The following is a 22,474-nucleotide window of genomic DNA, read 5'->3' on the forward strand; positions in this document are numbered from 1 at the left end:
GAAATGTCTTTTCTGAGGAAAGAAGCAGAGCTATGGAGGAATGGCACAGCCGGAGCTGAGCCCTGGAGGAAGAGGGTCATGCCCAATGAAGAAAGAGGCAGGGGACAGGAGTTTGCATGGTGGAAGAAGCAGAATGTTAGACAGACCCTTTTGGAGTTGGGATGGGGATGGTTGGTTAGGATGTGAAGATGTGAATATCATGGTGATTGGAAAATTGTAAGCAACTTGACAAGGCTGGGACATGGGGTGTGAGGGAGGACACTAGGCTGAATTTTGAGTTCTTCCTAGAAGCAACAGGGAGACATTGAAGGGTGGGTATGAGAAGGGGGTGACATATCCAATGTGTATTTGAGCAAGAGAAATCCTAAGGTTGGATGAGTTGATTGAAGATGTTGAAGGCTGGAAGATCTTGCAGTTTGTCCAGTAGGTAGAGGGGGAAGACTTGATGGAAGGCATTTGCAACAGGATTGCAGACTAGGAGACAAAACCACTCAGTAGGCACCATTTATAGGATGTGGCTTTTGATGAGAGGAGGAGGAAGAGCATTAAAGGGTGCTCAGGCTCCTGGCTGTGTGATGAGTGGAGAGGGATATAGCTAGAGGAGGGGTTGTTTTGGGCAACAGATGTTGAGTTTGATTTGCCCCTGATAAGTGATAAGGGAGACCCAGCCTGATGTTACATACATACCTGATTAGTTAATGTTTCTTGAGGTTGACAAAGTTCTCTCTGAATATTTTTTGATATGTTAACATGGTATTACATGGTATTTATTGAGTCAGAAGCATGCACACTATTTATAAAGTTGCATTTTACAACTGACAGATTGGTTTATTTGGAATCACTCATGACAGACATTTTGTGTGTGTTTGAGAGACATTTGACTTTGTCACAGTTTTGAAAATGTTATTTCTGGTATGTTTAGGTGGTGGTTTTCGAAAACAGTTAAATATTACAATTAGGCTTGCTGTGTTTTGTTTTTCTCCATTCAGTCTCCCACGAAATATACAAGTACATCTGTCATTCTTCTTCATAAGAACTCTGGCATAAGAACAACAGGGATTAGACTTGGCACTTTGTCAATCATCCAGCTGCAGTATCTTCTTCTAGAGCTGGACTGAAGCTGAGTGAAACTGCCCTGTCAGAAGCAGCCCTGCATAATGTTACAGAGGGGCCACTTAGGAGAATTCCTTTTATGGTTGGAGCATTCTTGGGATGCCTGGAATAGCCCGTTTGTATGGTATCATTCAAGATGGGAATGCAGCTAGGATTCGTCATGGCCCCAGGATGACAAGGTCCGCACAGCACTTCTTTGTTATCTGTCAGACTAGGGCGCTGTCGGCTGATAACGGCAGATCTTTGGACTCTGAACTGGAAAGCTCCTTTCCCGGCTTGAAGATCATATATTCTTAGAGCTGGAAGGGACCTCAATAACTATCTTAATCCAAACCCCTGGTTTTTTGTAGATGAGAAAAAATGAGACAGAGAGGTTAAGCAATTTGGCCACAGTTATCCGGCAAATTGCTGAACTCTCTGCCCTGGCCAGACCCTTCCTTCAGAGTGGGCAGGGTGGCAGCCTTCCTCCTCTTTTTATTTTGTTATTTGCCTGAAGTTAGACTCTTCCTTCACTTTATGAAGCCTCTCAGAAATAATCTGACTCGTTTGAAAAAAGAAACGACATGTTTTTCTCTGAAAACTTATTTTTGTTCTGTTTTTGTTTTTCCCAAATGGGTTTTGGTTCTAGCCCAGTGTGATTCCTCGCTCTTCCGTGAGCGCTTTCACCGCGCAGTGTGACATCTCTCTTATGGCCAGTGGTGCCTGGTTGGCATAGGTGCAGCAAAACCCCGTGTGCTTTGGGCACAGCATCCCCTCAAAATTCAGGAAAGAACAGATTCTAGAAACTGTGGTGAGTACCCCGCCTGGGTCTTCAGGGCGGGTGATACTAGGAACTTCTTTAGAAGCAACTATTTGTTCAAATGGAACTTTCCAAAGGACCTTTGATTCTTAAAATCTCATTCTTCGGTCCTAGTACTGAGTGCTTAATGACTCCTGAATGCCTACGGGACTTTGCTGCCACTAGAGTGTGGGCGTGTGGTGGGGCGTGTGACACCTGGCGTGTTGGCCCAGTCAGGGGAAAGGATGGGAGACGTTACTCTGAGTTGTGAGAAAAGAAAAAGCGCTTACGTGGTGCTGGCCATGCACTGTCTGGGGCTGATGGGGAGAGGGTTCAGGAGCCCTTTTCTCGGGAACCACAATGTCTACACCATTCTGGCTTTCTCTCCACACCTCTTCCCAACATAAAATAACCATTTCCAGTCTGGATGTGTGTGGTGGGGTGGGGGGCGTTGCGGGTGGTGGTGGTGGTGAGTACTGCTCTGGCCCACCATGTTGTCTGTGCCCTGAGACGCTAAGGCCTTGGCTTAGAAAGTCAAAAGCCTTCCCCCTGCTCCTGCAGGAGCCTCTTCTGTGAGGCAGTGGACGCTGCCAGATCCTACTCCTGGGAAAGGGAAGGTCTAGGGGGAGAGACAATGGGGGAGAAACATCAAGGACTATCTCAAAACAGAATCCCACTGCATTCCTAAGAGCTGAATTAGAGAAAGACAGGGACTGTGTAGTGTGGTGTTTTCAATCTGGCCTGTTTCCAAGAGCCGCGAAAAAGTGCTGTCATCTGAGCTAAGAACGCTGAATGATGGAAAACTGCATCCTCGTGGATTTTCCTCAAATCTTTGGAATAAAATACTCATAAATTTCTTCTTGCTCTAGCGAAGCTTAATTCTTTACTAAAATCATAGGATACTGGATCATTGTCAGTTCTGTGGGAGCTCAGAGACCATCAGTGCTGGGTATTCTCTGTTCGTCCTTTCACACCCACTCTCCCCTTCCCCACACTGTTCAGGTCCCAGGAGGCTGGTCTCTGTGGGTCACAGCGATGGGCTTCCCTGGTTTCTGGCCTCTGTTTGGATTTGGCCAGTGGGAGGCACTGAAGTTATCACCCCTAGGTGGTTTTCTTAACCCTGCCCACATCTTGTAAATAGTCCACTGCATTAAAGCTCCCATTTGAGGGTGTCATCTCTTTCCTGCTGGGACCCTGAACTAATATATCATCTAATTCTGTATGTCCATTTCACAGATGAGGAAACTGAGTCACTGCTGGTTTTTCTAGGGTTTCTTTCCTTATGTTCCTAGACATGGTTGAGTATTCACAGACTGAGACTGTGAGGTCACAGATGCTGGACTGGGGGTCAGGTGACCTCTGGCACTATCATCCTCTCTGCACTAATGTGATATGTGATAGCCCATTTCTAAGAAACTTCTTCTTTTTTTTTTTTTTTTTTGAGACAGAGTCTTTCTCTGTTGCCCGGGCTGGAGTGCAGAGGCATCATAATAGCTCACTGCAGCCTCGGAACTCCTGGGCTCAAGTGATCCTCCTGCCTCAGCCTCCTGAGCAGCTGGGACTACAGGTGCATGCTACCACGCCCAGCTAATTTTTCTATTTTTTGTAGAGATGGGATCTCACCCTTGCTCAGGTTGGTCTCGAACTCCTGAGCTCAAGCGATCCTCTCACCTCAGCCTCCCAGAGTGCTGGGATTACAGGCGTGAGCCACTGCACCCAGCCAGAAACTGCCATTTATCAAAAAGCTGTGTCCTTAAAAATTTTATAAGATAAAAATGTATTTACAGAGAAAAGCCTCCTCTGGGAGCCTACTGTCTTCCACTGGGCTAGCAGATAGTCAGAAAATGCCTTCTTCCTCCAGGGTGGAAGCACCTGGTGCCAGGCTTGGCTAGAGAATGGGGGCTGATTTCTCCCTCAGCCTGTGCCTAGGGCATCCACCTCCCCACTTCAGTGTGTGACGAGTCAGAATGTGAGATTGTGCCTCTGACCATGTGTGAGTGAATGAGTGTGTGTGTGTGTGTGTGTGTGAGACAGAGAGAGAGAATGCGTTTGCATTCTTCCTTTCATTGATTTTCCTAAGTTCTCTGAAGGGTCTTTTTGAACTTTCATATTTCATTGATTCTAAGACATGTTTTATTTTTCTTAAATTTTAATGTGTTGGACATCCATGGTATCAGAGTTTTAAAATTGGTCAGGGGGTAGTTGTGCTGTAGTTGCAATGCCTGTGCATGTGTGAACTTGGTGATTCTGGTCTCATGAAAAGACAATTGGAACCCCTTATTGTTCAGTCAGCAATCCATTCGATGGCTATCTGAGAAAGGAATGTGGGTCTTAGATATTGACTGAAATCTTTTGATGACGCCTATTAGTAAGATTTCCTTGCCAACATCAGTACTTATGGAGAGATGTCAACAGCTTAGGAGAAAGTCCCAAAGATGACGGTTGAGCACTCTTTTAAGAAATGCCACATCACTAAAGCTCTTGGTGGCATAGAGGTGGCATAGAGGACAATATCATTTGGATAATATTGTGGTTCTGAATGTGAATACCTAAACCAATTTATTTATGTGAATACCTAAACTAAAATAATGATATTTTCCTTTTTCTATGGATCCAATAAAAATCTATGTCTAAATACATCTAATAGAGCTCTTTTAAAAAGTATAAAATAAAAATTTTAAGCCTTAGCATTGTATCACACTTCATCATGCTACCATGTTTTTCTTTTTTATTGGTATATAAAATAGTATTGTTTTCACAATTAGTGAATCTTAATGAAATATGGCAGGAAGTTTATTAAATTATCAGTATGAATCAAAAGATGAGTTGGAAAGCTAAGGGCTGAGGAAGGGGGTTATTAATTCTTTTACTCAATAAATATTAAGTGTCTTCTGTGAGACCAGTGCTGGGATAGGCATTGAGGATACAGCTGTGAATGAAATAGACATGATCCTTGGGCTCACTGGGAAGACAGGATATATGGATAAGTACTTGTGTATGTGATGTTACAAAAGAGCAAGTGCCGGCTTCCATGGCCGTGTTAATAGGGAAGCTCAAGACAGACAAGGACAGCAGATGGCCCCACTAGAGAAGTGATACTTAAGCGGAGAATGGAAGGACAAGGAGGAGTTAGTCAGGTGGAGGTGGAGGGGAAGGAGGAGAGGTAGTCCTGGCAGAGGGAGCCATGTGCATAGAAGCTGGGAGGTGACAGAGGGTGAGGAGGGACTGAAGGATGTCCAGAGCAGCTGGAATGCAGAGAGCAGTACAGAGATGAGGGACAAGGCTGGAGTAGTAGGTGGCATTAGATGGTGAAAGGCCTTATGCCATTATTCAAAGGGCAAGAGGAAGTCGTGAAAGGAGTTTCAGAACAAGAGTGTCATGCTCAAATTTTAGAATTATGACTCTGGCTGCTGTGCAAAATCAAGTGCTATAGATCGCAAGCAGATGACGGGAACATGGTACTCATCATATGTACTTGACTAGAGGGATAGAAGCTGGATGAGCAGAAGATGTCAAATGATACACAGGGACCCTGGAGCAGGTGATAATCCCCATCACTGATTGCATTCTTCAGATATTATATTCTCAGTTCCCGACAACCTAAGACAATAACTTTCTTCATTTTTGACAGAGTGACTTCTGACTTGAGCCTGCGGTGTGCTGTGAGAAATTCACCACCAGGTAAATACTGAAAAAGTTTTTTTTCAGATTTATAAATGATGCATTCTCGCAAGACTCCCTAAGACCTAAACTCAGCATTTTATTTAATCCTCACTGTAGCCCTGATTTAAGTGTTGTCTCATTTCCATCTTATACATGAAGAAATTGGGGCACAGGGAGGTTAGGTGACTTGATCAACATGCACAGAGATCTTCATTGCAACATAAATTATTATAGCAAAATAAAATAAAACAAAAATGAGAGAATCTGAATATCCAACAGTAGGAAAATTCTTTTTATAATTATGGTACATTCATTTACTAGAGATATTTTGATAATATTCTTTATCAGATTAAGACGTTCTCTTCTATTCCTAGTTTGCTGAAAGTCCTTATCATCAATAGATATTGACATTTATTGAATGCTTTCCTGTTTCTACTGACATGATCAAATGATTTTTATCCTTTCATCTGTTAGTGGTGATTTACATGAATTGGTTTTCTAATGTTCAGCTACCTTGCATTGCTGAGATAAAACCAGCTTGGTCATGATGCATTATCTTTTCTATGCTTAGCTAGATTTAATTTGCTAAGTTTTAGTCAAAAGTGAGATTGGCTAAAATTCTTCTTTCTGGTATTTTCCTTGTCAAGAATGGTTTTCAAAATATTGGAATTACTTGCTACTTGAATATATGGTAGAACTTGACAGGAAACAATTTGGGCCTGGTGTTATCTTTGAGGGAATAAATTTTGCCTACTGATTTAGTTTCTGTTTTATTTAGGTTTTCTATTTCTTCTTGAGTCAGTTTTGTTATGTTTTTAGCTCCATATACCTATTTCTGCTGAATATAGCATGTGAGAGGGGAATTTCTAGGTCATAGGGCAGGCACATGTTTAACTTCAGTAGATATTACCAAACAGTTCTCCAAAATGTTTGTATCAATTAAAAAATTTGTACTCTAACCAAGAGTGTATGAGGGTTCTGATTTCTCCATCTCTTCCAATACAAGGTATTTTCTGTTTTTGTTTGTTGTTTCATTTAAGCTCTCCCGGTGGGTATGCGGTACCATAATATTGTAGCTTTAATGCATTTCGCTATAGATTAATGAGGCTGGCACCTTTTCATGTATTGATTGAGCATTTGGATGTCTTGTTTTGTGAAAAGCCTTTACAAGTTTAAAAAATTTGAAAAAATTGGGTTATAAAGTTGTCTTTCTTATTGAGTTGTAGACATTTTAAATAATATGTATTCTGTATTTGAGCCTAGATAGGATGTATGTGTTGTAAATATCTTTTTTTCTGTGGTTTACTTTTTACTCTCTTTTTATGAACTGAAATTCCTTAAAAATACTGTAAATTGGCTGGGCCTGTGGCTCATGCCTGCAATACTAGCAATCTGGGAGGCCAAAGTGGGAGGATTCCTTGAGGCCAGGAGTTTGAGACCAGCCTGAGCAAGAGCAAGACCCTGTCTCTACAAAAAATAGAAAAATTATCCAGGCATCGTGGTGCACACCTGTAGTTCCAACTACTAGGCGCACTGAGGCAGGAGAATCACTTGAGCCCAGGAGTTTGAGATTGCAGTGAGCTATGATGCTGCCACTGCACTGTAGCCTGGGTGACAGACCAAAACTCAAAAAATAAAATAAAGAAAACCTATAAATTACCAGTTTTTCTTCTGTACTTAGCATTATTATGTCCTATTTAACAAATCTTGGGCTTATTCCAAGATCAAAAAGATGTTTTAAATTTTCTTCTGAAAGCTGTATTATTTTACCTTTACATTTGAACTATAACATATCTGGAATTTCATTGCCCATAGTGTGAGGCAGAGGGTCAAGATTAATTTTTTTCCTTGTGAATATCCCATTGACTATGCACCATTCTGATAAATAGTACAGCACTATTTTTTTTTTTTTTTTTTTTTTGAGACAGAGTCTCACTTTGTTGCCTGGGCTAGAGTGCCATGGCGTCAGCCTAGCTCACAGCAACCTCCAACTCCTGGGCTCAAGCAATCCTTCTGCCTCAGCCTCCCGAGTAGCTGGGACTACAGGCATGTGCCACCATGCCCAGCTAATTTTTTCTATATATTTTTAGTTGTCCAGCTAATTTCTTTCTATTTTTAGTAAAGACAGGGTCTCGCTCTTGCTCAGCTGGTCTTGAACTCCTGAGCTCAAACGATCCACCTGCCTTGGCCTCCCAGAGTGCTAGGATTACAGAGTACAGCACTATTTATCTGTTTACTTATTTTGGTTGTTTACTTATCCATGTTGTTACAAGTACCAGTAGTGTGTTCCTTTCTGTAGTTGAGTAGAATTCCATTGTGTGATATACCACAGTGTGTTTATCCGTTCAGCAGTTGATGACCATTTGGGTTGTGCACAGTGTTTGGCTGTTATCAATAAAACTGCTATAAACATTGATGAACAGGCCTTCATGTGGACATATGTTTTCATTTCTCTTGGGTAAATTACTAAGAGTGGAATTATTGCATCATGTGATAAGTATAGCAAATATGTTTAACGTTATAAAAAAATCCCCCAAACTATTTCCAAAGTGATGGTGCCATTGTATATTTCAGTAAGCAATATATGAAATTTTTAGCTATTCCACAACCTCTCCAGCACTTGATATTATGAGTCTTCGTACTTTTAGCAATTTGAGTTGGTGTATAGTATTATCTCATTGTATCTTTAATTTTCATTTCCCTAAAGACTGATGATGTTGAACATCTTTTTGTGTGCTGTTTTGCTATCTGCATATCTTCTCTGAAGTATCTGTTCAAATCATTCACCCATTTTTAAAAGTATTTGTATGTTATGGAACTATCATAGGATATATTCTGTATACGAACGATTTATCAAATATGTGTGTTGCAAATACCTTTACTCAGTCTCTAGCTTGTTTTTTTCATATTCTTAAAGTGTCTTTCACAGAGCAGAAAGTTTTACATTTTGATGAATTTCAGTTTATCCAATTTTTTTTAGTGGAAGAGTAGTTTTCTGTCCTAAGAAATCCTTGGCTAAAACCAAGGATATAAAGATTTTCTTATTTTTTTCCTAGAAATTTTATGGTTTTAAGTTTTACATTTAGTTATATGATCCATTTTGAGGTAATTTTTCTATCTGGTGTGAGATAAGGGTTGAAGTTTGCTTTTTATATGGATGTCTGGATTTTCTGGCACTACGTATTGAAAAAGCTATCCTTTTCTTGTTTTAATTACCTTGGCACCCCTCTCTTTCCCTCTTCTCTGTGGTGCTGTAATTACATGCATATTAGACTGTTTAATATTGTTCTACAGCTCTTGGATGCTCTTTTTTTAAAGAAAAATTTCATCTTTCTCTTTGGATTTCAGTTTGGATAATTTCTATTGGCCTATCTTTAAGTTTCTTAACTGTGTCCTGTCTCCTGATAAACCTATTAAAAAATTCTTCACTTCTGATATTACATTTTTATTTTGAGAATTTATTTCATTCTTCCCCATAGTTTCCCTCTCTCTTCTGAGATTCTCCGTCTTTCATGCTCTTTACCCACCTTTTCCATGAGAGCCTTTAACATATTAATCACAGCTACTTTAAAGTCTCTGATTGTTCCAATATCTGGGCCATCTCTCTTTCTAGTTCTGTTGACTATTTTATCTTGACAGTGAGTTTTTTTATTTGTTTTTTGAGTGTCTCATAATTTTGGTTGACTATTAGACAGTAGTTATAAAAAAGCAATAGAAAATAAAGCAAAGAATATTGCTACGGAGAATCAGGCATACCTCTTCTTCCGTAAGGCTGTTGATATGAGGGGTTGAGTCAATCTTGTTAGTAGTTAACAAGATTAGTAGTTAGTAGTGGGTTTGGGTGGGCTTGGGCTCATGACTGCTGTAGTTGCCTTCAGTTTACCAGACTCCAAATTTCTCCAGTGGTGGGCTGAAGTGACCTTATACTTGGCGTGGCTTGGTGTGCAAGAGGGTTTTTCTCCCTGCCTAAGCTCCATCCTCAGCTTTCAGCAGACCCTCCACCTCTCCTCCTGCTCCACAAAGGGCATCTCTCCGTGTTTGTGCTCATCTCTCAGCAGATTGCTCTTGCTCACTGTGCAGTGCAGGTGAGCGCCATGGTGGTGAGTTCTCAGTTCACCTGGTCCAGCCTCTGTCTTAGGCCTTATGTTTCTGGGCCCTGGGACTGGTGCCAATCTCTGCCTCATATATCTGGGGTATTTGGGGTAGGAGTTTCCTGCCCCTCCCTCTGTGGTTAACAGACCTCTTCTTTGTGTCAGTTTAGGATCCTGGGTCTGCAAGTTTCTCGTCCTTCCCTCAGGGCAGATGGCAGACTTTTGCTTCCACCCCTTCCCAAGAATCAGTGGATCTTTGCTGGGAACTAGAGGCTGGGAAGGTTTTACGCTCCTCTCCCAGTGGTTGAAAGCTTTGGCTCAATTTGAAATAGAGTTCTGGGAGGTGGACGGGCTTTCTTGCCTGCTCCCCACTAAAGCGAGCACTCGCCAGTCGGGGCGTTGGCCCTTGTCTTTCTCATGACCACCCATTGCAGCCCCAGGAAGAGGCACTTCAGAGGAGCTTGGACTCATCTCATGTTCATGAGGCTCCTGGGGATTCTACACGGCCATGCCAGCCCACACTTGCCCTTTAAAAATTCATTACAATTTTAGCTGTTTTCTTATTCCTGCTTTTATGATAGTCAACTCTTCCCACTGTGCCCTCCCCAAGGTGGCAGTTTGTGTGACCCCCTTCTCCTTGGAAGGGCATGTCACTCTTGGTAAATTTAGTTCACCTGGTTGTCTTGTCACCTCAGTGCTCTAATAGGCTCAATACCAGTACAATTTTGTAGCTTTTTCTTGTTAGGATGGGAGTGATATTCTCTGCGGCTTTCTGTATCTTAAGTGAATGCAGAACTATGTTGTATCTTTTTAGAGTCACTGGTTTAAAGGAAAATTTTGGTTGTAAATAAAAGTGCCAGTCAGAAATGAATGAAAACTGAATCAAAAGAAGGCAATAAAACTACAATCCAAAATGTAATAGGAAAACTGAGAGGATTTTAAATTTTATTTATTTCTTGGGTTGACTGTATTTGGCATTCTTCTTTTTTCCTTCTCAGGAAATACATGACGTACAATAGCAAGAACAGCACAATAGAAGGGCTTTATTCTGAGGTCTGGGTAAGGCAGAGAGGAAGATTTGTTTCTTCCTGCTGTAACTGCTTTCATGAGAGGGAGATGAGAAAGGGAGACAAATGAAAAAAAGGCGAGATCAAGACAGCAGAACACACTAGAGAAGTTTGCATTGTTTCAGAAGAGGGGGGTGTAAAATTAAAGATCCTAGAGAAGAACCACTGATGTCCCTAGGGCCAAGGAATATACCATCGTTGGTGTAGGAAATAATGATCCCTTAGCTGTCTCAGGAACAGTTGCCTCAACTTTTGCTTAGATATACGAACCTTCTATGACATCCTTGCCATTGCAAGGGTGGTCTGGGGGCCAGCAGCATCAGCCTCCACTGAGATGTTGTTAGAAATGTAGAGTCACTGGTCCCATCTCAGATCTGATGAATCAGAATCTGCATTTTAACAAGATCCTCGAGTGATTCTTGTGCACTAGAATGTTTAGAATGCACCAGAAGCAGTATTTCACATAATCACTATTTCTATTTTTCTTGTAGTCAACTGTGCTTTTAATAATGAGATCAAAATCCTTCAAAGTCAAAATATTGTGAAGGTAACTTTAAGCATAACCCACGGTATAGTGTACAAAGTTAAGGCATTAAATACGTTTTCTGGTTAAATTGTTCTTAAATTTAACTGAATAATTATCATTGATATGCATATTTAAAACTTCTTATTGTTTGACTTCCTCTTTGAGCTTTGTGTTCCTAACATTCAAAAATCTTGACTCTTTCTTATAGCAGGGATTTTTCTGGTGCTTCCTGTTATAAAGGGATTTTTTTTATACCCACTCTTAAGGTTTGAACATTTGTGTTCTCCCCTGCCCCCAAAAATGCATGTGTTGAAATCCAGCCCCAAAAGTGATGGTTTTAAGAGGTGGAGGTCATTGAGAAGTGATTAGAGCATGAGGGTGGAGCCCTCATGAATGGAATTAAACCTTTATGAAAGAAGCTAAGGGAACTTGTTTGCCCCTTTCACCATGTGAAGTCATAATGCAAAGGCACCATCTATAAGCACTGAATCTGCTGGTGCCTTGATCTTGGACTTCCCAGCCTCCAAAACCATGAGAAAGAAATGTTTATAAGTCACCCAGTCTGTGGTATTTTGTTATAGCAGGCCAAATGAACCAAGACACCTATGAAGCCTGCCTCCTACAGGCAATTCTACCTCCTTACCGTCTTGGTTTCAGCTCAAGAAATACGTTCCTGCACGAAACTGCTACTGATGCTTCAAAACCTGGCCCACAGGGTCCTAGCAAGGTTCTTGCCAAGATTCCTCAGCTTTTACTCTTCCTGACTTTGAGTATCTTGTGATGCAATGATAGGGGTGTGTTGCCAAACCGCTAGTTTTCTCAACTTTAAATAAAGGTTAATTTTAGATTTATCCCAATTCTGAAGTTGTTCTCCGTCCTTTGATACCATAAAAAATACTAGCCATAACTGCTGGATTAAAACACCTACTTTCCTTTTGTCTTTGTTTTTGTTTTGGGATTCAGGTATTTTAAGCCCATTCCTTTCCCCCCTTAGTGAAAGACATGAAGTCAAAAAGTTCTGGTAATATCATTAAATTGTTTTTAACAGATCTTGTTCAACTTGGGACCATTACTTATATGTTCCCAGCAGGTAATCAGAGAAGGGCACAGGGTCATGCCTCCTAGCTCAGTCAGCCCAGGTAAAGAGTTGTCCTGGTTGCCCTGGCCAATGAATTCTGCTTTAATCTCAGTGGCCATCCTTAGCTGCAAGAGAGGCTGGGAAATGTACCTTTCTGCTGCAAAAGCAATCAGGGCTGAATTTAATGTGGATGGAGAACTAAATGCAGACATCAGACTAGCAGGAAGCTAAATATTAGCTTTATGACCAGCGGTGCTGGACTGGAGAATGAGCTTAAATTATGAACAAGTTCAGCTATAATTAAGCCTCCCATTACTTCTATTGCTGAAATTATCTTTCATGGAAAAGACACATACATGCTGCTGAGACCAGAAATAGAAGGAAAGAAGGGTGCCCAGCTTCCCAGGCACTTTGTCTCAATGATTCAAGAAATCACTCCTTGAGGAGTGGAGGAAGGTAGTGAAGGCAAGGTGGTTCCAAGAAGACAAACATTTTTATTTTATGCACTTAGGCTAGAATGTTGGGAAGGAGAAAATGATGTTCTCTGTAATAATTGTTATGTATGTATGTGTGTGGGAGTGTGTATGTATGATTTTTATATATAATCACATATTGTGACAACTGTGTCATAGTCGTTACTTTACAGATTTTTCTCCATTCCTGCTGTTAATGACCTTGGAGTGTAGACAGTGATCCGTTATGGTAGCTACGGAGAGGGAGAATTTGTGTGTGCCGAAGTTGTGAAGCCCTTGTAAGGGAGATGGCATGAACTGCTTATAGATCTTAAAGAAAGTGTAGACTTGTTCCAGGTAAAGAAGGGTGATTCAGGGTAAATAAACAGCAAGAATCACAGCCAGGAGACTTTCAGCTGCTTCAGAACCTCCCTGCAGGATTCCTCATTAGATCTCTCTACATTGCCTCACGAGAAACAAGCAAGCCAGCAAATGCTTATGACTGGGCACCAGTTCCCGTGATTTCACATTCTGCTACTCCCTACACCAGAGGAGTGTTTGCACCCTTGGTGTGCAGCAGGCTCTGGCCTGTCCCTATGTCCTTGTCATCCTTGACTCTGGCTGTAATGCTGACTTGGAAATTCTTAACAACTAGACTAGCTCCCTACACAAGGTTCAGCCCAGGAGTTTGAGTAGACAGCTAATTGTCGTCACTGATTGCTTTGCTGACAGTGCTTTGTGGCTATTTTGGTTTTTCTTGAGAGTTTCTTAATTAGAGAAAATGGCATCGTGTGCTGTCCAATCAGCCTCTTGTCGGATATTATTACATTTGTAGGAGAATCAGCGACATTTGGGTTTGTTCCTGCCAAGCTGGTGTGCAGTTCTCGGGCTGTGGCACAGTCTGTTTGCAAGAGCAGTGGTCCCCACGCAGCTCTGAGATGGGTTTGCCGCTGACTTAAGGGAAGAGCATTCTCCATTCCCAGGGTGGGCTCCAAGTAGCTGGGACTCCATCAGGAAATGTCCCACTGAACTTTATACCTCACAGTGGCCATTGCCTTGATAAAATGTTAACTTTCTTCTCTCTGAAATGAGATATTTAAGGATTGCTTTGATATTTGCCTTTCTGACTAACATAGAGAGACCCTTTCATTTATCCATGGGAGACACACAGGTATGACCTGAGGATGAATTCTATTTGGTGAAGCTTTCAAGGTGGTTTCCCATGCCGTATAGTGAGATCTCACTACATTGCTTTAACAAGAAGAATGACCTTAAATTAGAAAATAGTTTGAGTTATAAAATAATTTTGAAGAGTTTTACAATTCCGAAATCCACAGAATAACTTTCAGCGGTTGCTTTTTAGGTAGCAGTCCCTCATGAGGCTGTGTTTTTGAATGCTTTATTTTGGAATCACACATACATACTTTATGTGTTTGTTTACTCATAAGCTAGGTATGAACGTTTTAAAAATGAGATTATTTCTCAAATGAGTGTTAACCTTTCTGATTCCTTATTCTGGCATTAATTAATTTCATCAAAGATTTATACAGGCTAGTAGGGTACCCTTGGGCTTAATAAAGCTCTTAAAAAACTGACATCCTAACTGGAAAGTTAATATTCTCAAGTGGGCCCTCATGACTTCCTCAAAGGGTATGTGATTTTTCTCCTGGAGTTCTCAGTATTGGAGCAGAGAACAAAGAATGAAGGATTGATCCAGGGTTGGAAAGGCAAGAAGACAAGGATATTGAGGATTCTATGAATTGTTCATCAGGTTCTCAGGTTGGGCACAGCAGGAAGGGAGGCCAGGGTGTGCGTGTGTCTCTGTGGGATTGGTCATAAAGGTGGAGAAAGTGGCTAAGGGATACGGTTGGTGGGCGGAGGCCAGAAGAGGACTTCATGAGGTCAGCACAGAAATGGACAGTGGGTCATGGGCAAGAGAGACAGAACAATGACTGTTGTCTATGTTTCCTGTGGATCTGTCTTTGCTCTCCTCAACTAAACAATAAAAAATGCCAGGCATGACATTTCTTTTGTGTATCCTTCAGCTCTTGGTTCAGTGTGTTGCTCATACCGCATGTTCGTAAATATTTCCTGAAGAAATTCAGCTCATTCTTGGGATTTGTGAAGATCACTTGGTTTTAGTTATCAAATCTCTTTCACGTATATAGGAATGATTGAGATGCTCATTCGTTCATACGTGTGGCGACCTCCAAAGTGGGTCCTGATATAATCTTATGTTGGCATAAACACACCAGCATATGCTACAGAGAAGACGAGGAAGTCCCCAACTGACAACTGTCTATTACTTTCAAGTGAAGGGGAATAATTGTCTCTAGGGAGACAGTCTAGGGAGACTTCAGAGGATCTCACGTGCTGGAGGTGATTTTGCCTTACCAGCCAAACCGAAAATGCTGTTTCTTTCTAGAGGCTGACAGTTCTCCTCTTACTCTTGATGATTTTTCAGGCTAAGTGCATTTGAAGGCCCAAATGAACAACTTAAACTTCTTTCTGATCTGATCACTGTTCTGCTCCACACTCAACTTTTTCTTGTGATTATATTTAACCAACACGATCCTCATGAAAGACTTCCGTGATTGAAGTCACAGCAAAAACTACAGAAAAAAATTCAGTTAAAAAATACATTTAAAAAGCTCAAACTCTATGATGTCACAATTACTCTATATTCTTGGATATTTTATAGTTAACGTGCTCATCCCTGGGCACCACATCACTGTGAGTGCTTTGAAATAGTGTCTTATGTTCATCTTGGTGACCCAAGTGCTGCCCATGGCTGGGGACACAGTGGGGCCTTACAATTGTCTGCATGCCCGAAGTGACTGTGTCCCATGTCCAGTGCAAACTTACCAGCAGGTCTGTTATAAATGCTTATTTTCTCAGGTAGCATTTTAAAATTCCTTAAACTGTATCCCTGACGTGACAGACTTGACCTGAATCATGCGGTTACCATGGCATCTAAAGACAGTCCTTAGAAGCTCATCGATTTCTCCAGACAGAAAGATGGTAAACTGCTCTGTTAGAACATTTTCTACCTTACAGGCTGAGAATAAAAACTATATTTATCTGAAACAGCAAATCTGATTTTCAAAACTTCTTTCAAGTATAATCTTTTATATGACATTTGCTGAAAACTGCCCACCGGTTTATAGGCTCTAGCACTGACCTGTAGCAGCTTCTCTTTCATCTCTGATCTGGAAGCTTCTTTTGGAAAAAAATAGAAATATGAATGACCCCAGCTAAGAAATCCCTTTTGATGTCAGAGAAGAGTTGCAGTAACTGAGGCTTTCTGTTTATTCGGGGAGACTGAAGAGAAAATGAGTCTACCATGAATGAAATGGTAGGTCCGCTTTCTTCACAGGCAACCTCTCTCCTTCTGACATGGTTCTTTGATGTTAATCTAATTCCCATTAATTGCTAACTGCAAAGCAACAGAGCTTAGATCTTTGAAAGGATTGCTTTTTGTAAAATCTTATTGTCTGAAATTTCTGCTTAATGGAAAGGCCACTGGACCACCAGCTTTTTGCCTTAGAGTTAGTAGGCAGGGACTGTTTAAGCCACTAATTTCTATGGCTTGACATTGGTATAACACTTGGGAGTATTCAAAGAATTTTTGTGTCCATTGTTTTTTTTTTTTTTTTTTTTGAGACAGAGTCTCACTTTGTTGCCTGGGCTAAAGTGCCATGGTGTCAGCCTAGCTCACAGCAACCTCAAACTCCTGGGCTCAAGCAATCCTTCTGCCTCAGCCTCCTGAGTAGCTGGGACTACAGGCATTTTTTCTATATATTTTTAGCTGTCCATATAATTTCTTTCTATTTTTAGTAGAGATGGGGTCTTGCTCTTGCTCAGGCTGGTCTCAAACTCCTGAACTCAAGCGATCCTCCCTCCTCGGCCTCCCAGAATGCTAGGATTCCAGGCGTGAGCACCTGGCCTTTGCATCCGTGTTATTTGAACTACAGGGGAGTAACAACGCCTGTGAGGCAGAAAGACAGATTTTTTTTTTAATTTCCCTTTTTTTGAATGAGGAGATTAAGGGCATAGAGGAGATAAAACTTTAACCTCTTCCCTTTTAGGTTTTTTTTTGGCTGGGCCTGAGAATTAAATTGACATAAGACAGATGAACAGGAGACAAGGATACAAATTTATTTAGTACAAGTTTTACGTGGTGCAGGAGCCCTCATAAGGAAATGAAGACCCGCAGATGCAGTTAGAGTCAATCATTGTATACAGAATTGGACAGATGGTGAAAATGTGACAAGGCAAAGCGGCGTGAGCTAGGGTAGTTAATTGGGTAGAGAAGTGACTAGGAAGATGAGGGTCAGTTTAACATGGTTTGCACAGATCTCCCTCAGCCTCAACTTCTTTCCCTTGTTGATAAGAATGTTACTTTCCTTCTTCTAGGGAGGACATCTTTCACAGGGGAATTTCATTCCTGCTTTTAAGAAACAGAAGGAAGGTCAGAATGATCTTGCATGTGCTGGTTTTTTTCTTAAGTGTCTTTAATCCAAAATAGTCAATATGCCAGAGCAGCATATTTTGGAGTGGCACATTCCTAACTCCTTCAAGGGTCAGAAAGAGTGTGCCTCTTTTAAAATCAGTTCTTACCAGGAGCAGACTTGGAGTTAGAACCTACGCTTCCTGTTCCTAATTCAGACTTGAGTTGCCCTGTCCTGATGGGCAAAGTGTGAGGGTGGGAAGGGGGAACCCATAGCTTGTTTGGGAACTGTCTGCATACTTGTCTGTCTCCTTGATTTGACTTTTAGCTCCTTGAGGCACAGATTCTCTTATTCACTCTTAGATCCCCAGGGCCTATCACAGTGCCTGGCACATTGTAGGTGTTCAATTAACATTTCTGTTAAGAAATGAGTAATAATAATGACAACAGTTTCACCCCTCTGTATCCCCCTCTTACACATACCAATGGCATAGAAAATGTTGAATAGGAGAATTATATCTGAAATAAATAGGCAAAAACATGGGCATAGAGGGGGAAGTGTAGGTTGTCAATTAGTCAAAAGTATTGGGTGCAGGACATGGATCTGAGCTGCGGGAAACTGCAGAAGAAACTTGAAATATAGCGCCTGCCTTCTAGGAGCTCACAGTCTACTCAGAGAAACAGAACACCTGCCATGGAAAAGATGAGGAAAATCAGTGTCAGTCTGTTTGGTTGGTCCACCCTCTTGGAAACTCAAAGTTGTGGGGGTGGGGGAACGCGCATTGCAAAAAACCTTGATCTCAGAGGGAGGAGGAAGCAGAAGAACTCTACGGTCACTTTCTTTGTTTGGTTCTATAATTACCTGTACCTACATAAAAGTGTTTTTACGTGTGAAACTAAATTCAGCCGCTGGCCAAGGGATGAATCATTCTAATTAGCTGGAATAGAAGGTGAACCTTGACAAAGCTTTGTTACCGAAAGTTCAGTACTTGTCACCGAGGCCAATTGAAAAACAGGGACAAATGGTTTGAGGAAAAGGAAAGGGAAGTTTATTAATTTGCCAGCAAATGAGGAGAATGGCAGACTCTTGTCTTAAAGAACCATCGTCCTCCCTTTAAGCAGAAAAACAAGGTTTTTAAAGGGGATTTTCAGCTTCGGGCTATTCCTGTTTAGCTATAGCATCTCCAGTGAAGACAATCTCATGACGTCTGCCCAGAGAATTCTGTTAAACCATCTCCTGTGATTTCAGATACTAGAAAACAAAGAATGCTCCTCTGCCCCTCTGATTTCTGGCTTTGGGCAGGAAGGCAGGTTTTAATTCCTCAAAAAGGGTGAGGGGTTTTAAAGAGACAACTCATAAAACATTTTGCCCTTTATCAGACCCTCACTTCTGTTACAGCTTCATTTGGCTCTTTTCTTTAAATAGTCAAGTGATTATGCCATAATTTAGCATCAGTAAACAATTGTTTCCATCTTTATCTCACCAGAGCTAATGTTTTCCGAGTCCTTTAGAGCTGTGCTTTCCAAAGTTCAGTCCTCAAACCATATGCTGAAATATCAACTGCCAAAATTCTGATCTGGGGGAGTCTGAGAATCTGCTTTATTTTTTTCCTTAATAAACATTTTATTTTGGAATAATTTTATATTTATAGAAAAGTTGCAAAGATAGTACTGAGAGTTCCTATATTTCCTTCACCCAGCTTTACCTAATGTCAACTTCTTATATACCCATAATAATTCATCAAAATTAATAAACTAATATTAGCACAATAATACTAACTAAGCTATTGACTATTCAGGTTTCACCAGTTTTTCATGAATGCCCTTTCTCTGTTCAATCCAGGATATCACATGACATTTTGTCATCGTATCTCCTCTCTCTCCTTGGATCTGTGATCGTTTCTTAGTCTTTTCTTGAATATGCATTTTTTAGTGAGGTTCTCAGACACTAGAAGTCAACACCCATTGCTCTTCCAAAGCCAGGGCAGACTCTGAGCACACCTAGAGATTATAAGAAGCACATGCCTAGAGGACCTTCCCCAGCTCGAGTGGCAGCCTTGTGCTTGTTAGGCAGGGACCAGATCTGCAGGTGGCAGATACAGGCCAGGAGGGCAGCTCCTAGGGACAGAGAAGCCGGGGAAGGGACTGCAGGAAAACTCAGCTCATAACCGCAAAGAGCAGGAACTTGAGGTTTGAGGCACACATACCTGTGGAGCTGCAACTTTGTTGTGAGAACACCTGTCAATTATGTATATCAATCACCTGGTAACAGCCCACACCTCCCATAAGCACTCCCTGACCAGGCCAATAAAGAGATAACACGTGGGAGTCTTCAGCATCTTTCTCCATTTGTGGAGACTGCCCCATTCTTCTCTGGAATGTAGTCTTGCTTTGTATAGCTCCCTTGTTTTCTGCAATAAAAGCCATTTGTTTGAAATTGCTTCTTCTCTGTGGTCACTCTGGCCCTGCTTGTGAATGTTCCAAGCAAGGCGCCAAAGAACCAGGATAGTAGTCCACTAAGAGGCCGGACTTGACGTGCTCTTCATCCCAGGTCATGCTCATGTCACCCAGGAACCCAGCAGCATGCAGAGGGCACACTGGAGGACTCTGGATAGAATTTAAGAAATTTAACAAAGCATTGTTTACAGAAGTGTGGACAGGGTTAAGGGAACAAATAAGGGTTGAGGCAACAAGGAACAACTTACTGTGAAAAGCTTTGACCCCTTGGGAAGAGACAAGAGGAGCTGGGGCCACCCAGCTGGAGCAGTAGTCAGAGATGTGTAGTTGGAGAGCCAGCCTCTGCTGGAGCCACAGGCTCTGCAGTGCAGAGGAGAGGAGGGAGACAGTCTCTGGACTTTATCTCCTCTATCCTGCGTCTCCTACGGGTGCCTCCCATTGGCAGAACTCAAAAAGAAGCCAGAGGGCGGGGAATGGACCATACTGTTCCTGGGCACAGAGGAGGGAGAGAAGGGTAGAGAAGTGATCTAGAGAGTAGGGAGGGGTTGAGGTGAGATTAACCAGAACTGTTTTGTTAAGTTTTTTTATTTAAAATTTTTTTTTAGAGAAAGGTCTCACTGTCACCCAGGCTGGAGTGCAGTGGCATAATCATAGCACATTGTAACCTCAAACTCCTGGGCTTAGGCGATCCTCCTGCTTTAGCCTCCTGAGTAGCCAAGACTATAGGCACATGCCCCTACACTCGGCTATTTTTAAAATTTTTTGTAGGGATGGGATCTCCACTGTGTTGTCCAGGATGGTCTCGAACTCCTGGCCTCAAGCAATCCTCCTGCCTCGGCCTCCCAGTGTGCTGGCATTATAGATGTGTAATTGTCTTAAAGCAAAATGCAGGAGAGATAGCCTGGTTAGTTAATTGTGCCTAGATTAAATCTTGTCCTCTGTTTATTAATTTATAGCTACCATGTTATTAGAGGTCTATTGCTTAATTTTAAAAAGAGGGATCCAGCCAAAACTGTGTTTAGTCTTGGAAACTGTACAGTTTGTCAACTTGTTGCAAATTCAACAAATATCCTTTTGGTGGGTTGATGATAAAAGGAAAACCGTAGCTTCTAGCTAAATAAATAGACATCCAGACTGAAAAAAAGAAATGCCATCTGAGATACCATCTTGGAATTGATAATGGATTTGTAAGGCCAAGGGAAAGGTACTCCTTCACCCTCTGTAGGTTTGCTGAAAAGTCAACTTACAAAAGGCAGATCAATTGGAGAAAAGCCATGCAAATTTACTAACGTGGGCACAGGGAGAACCACAGAGTGATTGCCCAGCTTGGGGAATGGGGTTCAGAAGCTTATATACCATCGTGGTGAAACAAGTTATGGGAGTGGGGAGAAGGGGAATTCTGTTGAGGGCAGGAAAGAATTACTAGGGAGAACGAATGGATCAGGGAGTAGAGATTAAGTTGTATAGTATCTTGGGAAAGGGTCTGTTCAGGTGTGGTTACATTCTTGGTCTTACAGGGAGGGGAAGAAAAAACAATTGCCCCCTTTGGTAGGTCTGGATCTTAGGCAGAAAAAGGAATTTCGACTTCATTCTGTGCTTTGGGAATGTCAGAGAGACCTGGAGGCTTCTTCAGTTCAGCATATGAAAACGCCATATTTGGGGTTTTGGTTTCTGAGGCCCAACAGATTTTAAAAGTAATATATACTACCTTGTAAGATTTGGATAAAACAATGCTTTTTTTTTTTCTTTCTATTTTGTTACTCGGCCCAAGTTTTTGAAAGAAGAGGTGATTACCCTTTCTGTGGTACAGCAAATCAAATTCTGGGAACTAAGGAACACGATTCAGAAAATGTTCTTCACTTTTTTTGTAATTGCAAAGGAATAAGACCTCGAATGGGAAAGAGCTCATATTATTTAAGCATCCACGGGACTTATACTGAATCACACCAGTCTTTAGAACTGGACTTTGCTGGGGATTATCCAATGGGTTTTTCTTTTACTTTATATGATGGTGGGCATGGATAGGTAAGATTATTTTTTTCCCCTTCATTTCAACCAAGGAGTAGAAATAAAAAGGGGGAATATTAGCTATATTTTCCATTTTTTGACATTGTTTGACATTACATACATTAAGTTTGCTAAAACAGAAGGCTTTTGGAGGCTCGTTTTGCTCGTGCGTATTGTTCATAGACATGGGTTGTCTTTTGTGTTTCCTCATCGTTATCAGCCAGAGAAGGAGCCCTTCTTTACCTGTTTTGAAAGTGGTTGCATGGGGGTCTTGGCAGGAAACAGAATTCACCTCAGAGGGTTTGAATGAAGAGAGTTTAATGAAAAGGTTGTGGCAGACCAGTGGGCAGGATTACAGCAACAGACGGGGTGGTCTGGCACCCAGCAGTGGAAAGCCATTGCCATCCCTGGGCCACAAGAACAAGAGCAGCCAAGAGTGGAGTCTAGAGAGGGTCGTAATCACGGAGGAAGGGCCACTCAGCAGAGCTGTCTAGGGACATAACTATTGTCGGACACTGTAGTGGAACAGAGTGTAGGAAAGCAGCACCCCATTGCACGCCTCCCACCCTCCCAGATTTGGCTGGTGTCTCCTATTAGTCCAGCCCAGCAGGGGCTAGAGGGCAAGGGAGTGTGGACTGTATGGGAGAGAGAGGTGGGGTATGGTGGAGGGTATTGTGGAGGGGAGATGGGAAGTACCAGCAAATGGCGCATTGCAATTGAGCCCCCCAAATTATTATGTGTGACATTAGAGTTGGAAGAAATGCAAAGTAGATGCATTAAATTAATGAGCAA

The 22,474-nt window shown here is 41.7% G+C and overlaps 1 protein-coding gene across 1 annotated transcript in view; it reads left to right on the top strand.

Annotated features, from left to right (window-relative positions):
• The window catches only part of NCALD (neurocalcin delta), a 367,660-nt gene that overhangs the window by 93,761 nt on the left and 251,425 nt on the right, over positions 1-22,474 (top strand). The window contains exon 2 of the mRNA XM_045561927.1: positions 5,523-5,572. The gene's annotated coding sequence lies outside the window, so the exon portion shown is untranslated. The remainder of the gene's footprint in view (positions 1-5,522; positions 5,573-22,474) is intronic.

This window comes from Lemur catta, chromosome 9, assembly GCF_020740605.2.
Source record: "Lemur catta isolate mLemCat1 chromosome 9, mLemCat1.pri, whole genome shotgun sequence".
Classification (NCBI taxonomy): domain Eukaryota; kingdom Metazoa; phylum Chordata; class Mammalia; order Primates; family Lemuridae; genus Lemur; species Lemur catta.